The following is a 7,500-nucleotide window of genomic DNA, read 5'->3' as shown; positions in this document are numbered from 1 at the left end:
GAGAGCAAACATTAACCCTTTAGCATCCAAACCGTCCACATCCAGCCCATATATTCTACCTGTTTTATATTCAAACCAGCTTGATACAACCTCTCACACCTGCCTTCTATTTTCTCATAGCACCAGTACTAAAGGGGTTGTCATGCCAGCATGGAGAGCAAACATTAACCCTTTAGCATCCAAACTGGTCACATCCAGCCCATATATTCTACCTGTTTTATATTCAAACCAGCCTGATACAAACTCTCACACCTGTCCTACAATGGCATTCTAAAAATAAGCAATAACACATTGAGAATCTCAAAGCTGCAAGATGATTCATGACTAATTCAGAACAAAGTAAATAAATAAGCATTACATTTGCGATAGAATAATCTGAGTGCCAAAGGGTTGCCTGATGATGGATACACTCTGTATAGCAGTTGGTAACAAGTCATAAACCAATTTCTCTTCAACACATGGTAGTCCAGTCCCATATCATGTTCACCACCTCTGGCACCATTTCGTAATTGGTGTTATTCAAAGTGACACCCACTGCATTTCTTTGAAGCAATGATAGATTTTAGATATGGTAAGGGAAAGCAGTCAATTACAAAATAACAAAATATAGATTTTCATAATCCTCTCATAGTTTATAATGTTACTACTTCATCTTCATTGCCAAGGAAACTGTGAGGTAAAATCTAGAATTAGTTGAATATCAAGTTGATGTACTACTCCGTACAGCCCTACACAACTCTGTACAAACCTGTACTGCAATGTACCGCACTTTATTCAAGCTGGTTTGTTAAGAAGGCCATTAGTGATTTTCCAAGCAAAATAAACTCATTTAATAAGCAATTGATGATTATCTGCTTAGAAAATCTTAAATAATTCTTCATGTCAGTATCAAGTAGGCTCTTGACTTTAAAAATTTTGTATTGATTTTAAATGCTACTCAATGGCTTCAGTAATTGATTCTAAAGCAGCTATTTTCTGAAGAGCTTTCACTATTACACACACTTGCACACACACACACACACACACACAAAACATATACATTATCATCATCATCATACACACACACACATATACACAGATACACATACATACTCACAGACATGTATACTCTGAAATATTAATAATATACGTAGATAAATGGATATCTTATTGTTTTAATGTATTAAGAAATATTTATTAAATATATACACGCGTATGTGCATGTATGTATTTCTGTCTTTCTCTCTGTTTCTTTCTCCCTCTGTCTACCTGTGTGTGTGTGTGTGTGTGTGTGTGTGCATGCGTGTGTGTACGTGTGTATCATGTGTGAGAGTGTTTTAACAATTCAGCATACTTAAGGATGAAATAAATGAAAAATCAATTTAGGTATTTTTGATTTATTCTAATAGTGAAAATTAATCGTAAGAAATCAACTTGTAGAAGTAGACTGTATTTCCTGGAAGCAAATTGTATAAAACCCTTGAGACCTGCTTCCTAATGTTTGTAAACAGAAAATAGATTGTGAGTCGTATTAAGAAACATTGGCAAACATTAGTAGTTGCTACATGGGTAAAGCAACAGGTTTTAAACCAGTAGAATGTTAGTTTGTTACTTCTTTGCTGATTGAGATGACCACAAAGAGAATATCTTCTCAACCACATGATTATCAGTGTATGTTTCTTTTTCCTTTTTATTGGTGCAGGAGTGGCTGTGTGGTAAGTAGCTTGCTTATCAACCACATGGTTCTAGGTTCAGTCCCACTGCATTGCACCTTGGGCAAGTGTCTTCTACTACAACCTTGGGCTGACTAAGGCCTTGTGAGTAGATTTGTTAGATGGAAACTGTATACATGGCCTTGCTCCCCCTACATGGCCTTGCTTTTTGCTTTTTGAGCCAAAAAATTAACTAACTAACTAACATATGTATATATGTGTATATACATCAATGGAATGATTGAGCTACTGGGATAGGTTGAAAGAGCTGCGACTCTATTCCCTGGAACGAAGGTGGGAGTGGTATGCAGTGATATATGTATGGAAGATACTGGAAGGACTGGTACCAAACTTTCGAATAAAGAGCTATACCAGACCACGAACAGGACGTCACTGTGCCAGCTACTTCATCTCAGACAAGGACGATGTACTGCAATAGCTTGGGTTTCAAGGACCCACACCTGTTTAACTGTCTGCCAAAGCATCTGAGGAGCCTCCATGGAATGGATGTAGACGTTTTCAAACATTAATTTGACCTCTGGCTCTCTGAGATCCCAGATGAGCCAATATCTAAGCACGAAACTTAAAAGAAGGCGGTAGCATTGAACTCCATACTTCACCAAAAGCCGCTCCAACAAAGGTGGAAAGTGGAAAGAGGATTACTATGGCGGTGCTCCAGTGTGGCCACAGTCATTGACTCTGATAAAATTGACCTTGGCAGGATCTGCACTCAGGACATAAAGAACTTAAAGAAATGCTGCTATGCATTTAGTTTGATATGATAATGTCTGCTTGCCACCTCCATAGCATATTACCTTAGGCAAGTTTCTCTATTGTATTTTTGGATTGACCAAAGCCTTGTAAAATCGGCTGATGGAAACTGTATTGAGTGATATTAGAGGGACTATCCCTGTTCTTTGAGCAGTAGATATAATCTGTGGCTCAGTTTAACACAACCACCTGGCCCATGAGTGACTTTGGAAGAATCCGCTCTGCTGCACTCAAACTGCCCTTTCTCCTCTGACTTAATCATGTAAACAGTAAAAAAAAAAAGATCCATGTGGGTTTAGTTTAATTGGGGCTGGTATAGTCACCAAGTTTATTTAGAAAGATAGAAACAGTTGTATAGTATCTATATGAGAAACAGAAAGCGAATACATATAAATGGAGAGAAAACCTGGGTGTAAGACAGTTGGTGAGTGAAGGTTTCCTATCAAATGGATGGTTCTATTTTCACATACAGTCTGAAATAAGTTGATGGTTAACTGCTGATCAGTCAACATAAGGCAGACCTATTAACAAAAGTGTTCCAGCCATGTCAGATTTTTAGACAATGTATCCAGGAATACATTATCCAATGTGTCTTTCTTTTTTGAAGATGCTACAGAGTAGGTTGAAGGTAAGTTTCCTACTATTTCTAGCAAGGTGAGTAACCATCGAAAGATTTCTTTGTTGATTTGATCTGGAACATTTATACATATATATACGTTCCAGATCAAATATATATATACATACATACATATATATATATATATGAAGAGGAAGCACATGTAGACCTGATGACCTTGTGAACTTGTTACTTTGACTTCGTAAAAGAGGAAATGCTATTGAAAGTGGGAATATTTTCTAGTCTTGAAGAGGAAACTCAGTTGTAAAAATGAAAAGGTCTGCTAAGCTATAACAAAAGAATATCTTCGAAAGTCATATAATAATGACATTAAAGCTGAATCTAATCTTGTTAAGTACCAGCTTAGAATCATCAAGAAATCTATCCAGCTATCTAGTTACAGACTGGGCAGCCGTATTTTTTTATGTTGAAGTACTTTATGAAGTATTTTGACATTCACATTTAATCTGGAATCACTGACAGTCAGACAATAGATATCAGATTAAAAAATTAGTGTATGAATACCTACTGTAATGCAGTTAATTCAGTTGTAAGAATTTATTCCTTAACGGTTCCTGAAAATAAATTAAGTATCAATTTCTAAAACTGTACTAAATGGCATCATCCAATTTAATTACTTCCATTGGTTGTGGAGTTCAGCCTTTCTCCATCAAGATGTATCACATATTAGTTATTGTTACCTATAACCTGCTTTTGACAGCTCTGCAGCTCCTGGAACTGGTCATTGATGACCTTTAACCTTCATTAGCCATCTCTGTGGGACTATATTATTAGGTAGTCCTTGTTACTGACCCTTCATTTTACCGTTGTCAGAATTATCAACTCTTAAAGTTTAGTTTTGTTCAGAAAACTGTCAGCTTAGAAAGATTGCTAAGCATAAGAAATTTCCAGCAAATTGATTTTGCTTCTCTTTCTTTTTTGTTGTTGTTGTTGCTCTTTTTGTTGTTTTTATGAATTCACCAACAAATACATAAAGTTAGAGATAATAAAATTACTAATAATAAAATAGGATGTGCTAAGAAAAAAAAAAATTGGCTTAGCATTTTCAAGCATCAGAAAAACTATCAAAAATCACATTTCTTCTATTTCTTTCGTCTTCATACTGTTAGGGAATTATGAATTACTTTATTTTTTTTGCAGCAAGGTTTTTTTTTTTCATTATATTTTTTTTTAACATTTATTTAGTTTATTATTCAAATATTGCAATTTGTTCAAATTCATGATCACATGTGTAAAATATCTGGTTAAAATATTCATCCGATGATAAACAAATCCCTGATTTCACAAGTCATTAAAGATCGTGGTTATTCTATGTCTTAGTTCAAACATCTTCGACAACAGTCTTTTTACAGCATATAGTATTTGCAATTGACAGGAATGCTGCAGATTAGCATGTTTAACTGGCCTGGTCTTTTGACAAGTTAATGCTGAAGCAACTTTCATTTGACAGTCTTGTCATTTATGACAGCACCATAAAAAATTGTCTAGAATATTCCATTGCTCTTACTGGAAGCATATTCATATCTTTTTGACTTCAAAACCTTATACAGACATCTTAAACAGATAAAAATTTGTTCTTTGCTTTAAAACTTAATAGATGTAGTTACAAAACCAAATTATGTTCATCTGTGTTATATGTTGTTCATGAATAGGTTTTTTTCCTCTTATCTCAATAAAAAATAAGTCTTCAGCTGCAGATTTTAGTGTTGGTTTTTTTGGGGGTTTTTTTTATATTATTGATTATAATAGTAATTAATCTTTAAAATGCTAAGGCAGATAGGAATTCGAATGATAGAAAATACTAACATTCACTAAGAAATTTAACAAGAAATTGCTACAAGCTGTTTGCTATATTTCTTCGTTACATTTATGTCTGTTTTTCTATGCTGTCATGAGTTAGACAGGCTTTCTGTGGTAGTTTTATGGTTGGATGTCCTTTCTGATTCAAACCCTTCTAGTCACCTCTTACAACTCATGGAATATATACATTTATTTGAAAACCAGGTTAAGAACAGTAGAGAGAGATGATACAAAGAAAGAATAAAGAAAGTTCCAACAAGCCCAGTGAACATACACTTAACACTATATTTCACCATCATTATCATCATCATCCTTATCATTTCACATTCATATTTAACAATAAAATTATTGATTGTATAAAAAGATAAGATGGTCAAAATTAGATTATCTTTGATCATTGGCCTGATCAAGACAAACCTGGGGTCAGACAACAGCTTATGGTCTGATAGTCCCCATAATACAAACATTCTCTGTTCAATGAATTTTCATTTTTTTTCTTCCTTGACAAAGACACAGATGTAGAAAGTGTTGAGGAAAGGTAGAGAATTACAAAACATCACTAACTTTCATTTTATTTCATTTATTTATTATTTTCATCATTTTCTTTTCTGTTTTGTTTATTTTCTTTTTATTTTGTAATTGTGTTTTGTTTCGTTTTTTTTTTTTTAAACAAAATAAGTGCTGTTTATTGCCATGTAGATTCATTCCGTAAAACAAATATTTGGCAACCTTACAAACATTCCTTATCACCACCTCCACCTCTTCTTCCTCCTCTCTCTTGATATCATCATTAGACTCTCTTTTTCTCTCTCTCTCCCCTTGACACACTTATATATAAACACACACACACACATATATACATACATACACTCACATATATATGTACAAATACACACACATATATGTATATATATATACATATATATATATATATTGGGTTGCATGAAAGAATCCTGTTGTTTTGATAAGCTAAGTAGACTTCTTTTGGTCTTTGCTGTTTATTTTAGTTAAATTGAAGTAATTTTAGAATTTTCAGACTAGCCGAAATTAGTCGCCTAATAATGATAATAATAATAATAATAATGATAATAATAATAATAACAATAATAATAATAATAATAATAATAATAATAGTGATGGTGGATAGTGGTTGTGGTGACGATGGTGGAGGTATTGGTAATGATAACGATGATGGTGGTGGTGGTAATGACAGTGATTGGGAAGGTGGTGTGTTGTTATAACTACAGCAAATGTAATGAAGGTAATGAAGAGTAATTTCTATGATTTTTTTCTGTTTTTTTTGGGGGGGGGGGCGAAGGTGTTTTTTTAAATTTTTTGCTGCAAGAAGTAAAGAATATGGTTAATTGAATATTTCTGATAGCAATTTGAAAAAAGGTGAAGTATAAAGTCAGCCACCACAAGAAAAAAAAAAAAAACATCTAAAAACAATATCAAAAACATAAAGATGGAGGAGATGATGATGATAATGATGATGATGGTGGTGGCAGTGACGGCGGTTGTGGTAATGATGATGATTGTGATCATGATGATGATGATGATTTCATACAATGGCATAAGATTTATAAGATGGGGGGAAACATAATTGTATGATATTCATGGTTATCACCTAAGAATTAACGATTTATAAAATCTTTATTATAACACATCAGTATTTATTCAGGAAAATATTGGTGCAGGCATGGCTGTGTGGTAAAGGAGGTTTGCTCCCCAACCACATGGTTTTGGGTTCAGCCCCATTGCTTGGTATCTTAAGCAAGTGTCTTCTTCTATAACACTTGGCCTACCTAAGCATTGTGAGTGAATATGGAACACAGAAATGCACACACATGTGTATGTGTGTGTGTGTCTGTTTGTCTATGTGTTTGTGTCTGTCTTTCCACCACTTGACAACTAGTGTTAGTTTGTTTATGTCCCCTTAGCAATTTGGCAAAAAAAAACTGATAGAGTAAATACCAACTAAGACCTTTAATGGCATTGGCCTAGTATTGCCAAAATTCAGTGACTGGAAAATAAATTACAGTGAGGCATGCAAATATCTTGTAACCCCAGCAGACAAAATGGTGACATGGTGCTATCCCAAAAGAATGGTGAAAAAAGCATGCAGAAAGAGCCCATTCTACACCCTAAAGCTCCTTACAGATGGTAATCTCTATTAGATTGAATTGAGAAATGGAAATGGTGTGAAACCCAAAGATGCTGGACATTTTTACTGCTGTGGGTTCAACATGGAATTGTCACAATGAGAATATGCAAACTCATTTTATGGTCTGGATTCATTGAGAGCAACAGTGATAAGGGAAGTAATAACAGCAATAATAATAATAATAATAATAATAATAATAATAGCAACAATAGTAATAATAATAATGATAATAACAGACATGGAAGGTGAAGAAGGAGAAGAGGAAGAAGAGTCTTAAAAGCAGAAATGTTGGCTGTTAAAGTATTTCTTACATATCCACCATAATAATAATAATAATAATATTAATAATAACAATAACAATAATAATAATAATAATAATTCCTAATTGTGGCACAAGGCTAGCAATTTTGAGGAGAGAGATTTAGTCGATACCATTG

General features: G+C 33.8%; 1 protein-coding gene across 1 annotated transcript in view; it reads left to right on the top strand.

Annotated features, from left to right (window-relative positions):
- The window catches only part of LOC115228986 (extracellular matrix protein 3-like), a 507,023-nt gene that overhangs the window by 375,864 nt on the left and 123,659 nt on the right, over positions 1–7,500 (top strand). The window lies entirely within an intron of this gene.

Source organism: Octopus sinensis, linkage group LG2, assembly GCF_006345805.1.
Source record: "Octopus sinensis linkage group LG2, ASM634580v1, whole genome shotgun sequence".
Taxonomy (NCBI): Eukaryota; Metazoa; Mollusca; class Cephalopoda; order Octopoda; family Octopodidae; genus Octopus; species Octopus sinensis.
The sequence above is the reverse complement of the archived record's forward strand: the minus strand, read 5'-3'. Positions and strand labels throughout refer to the sequence as shown.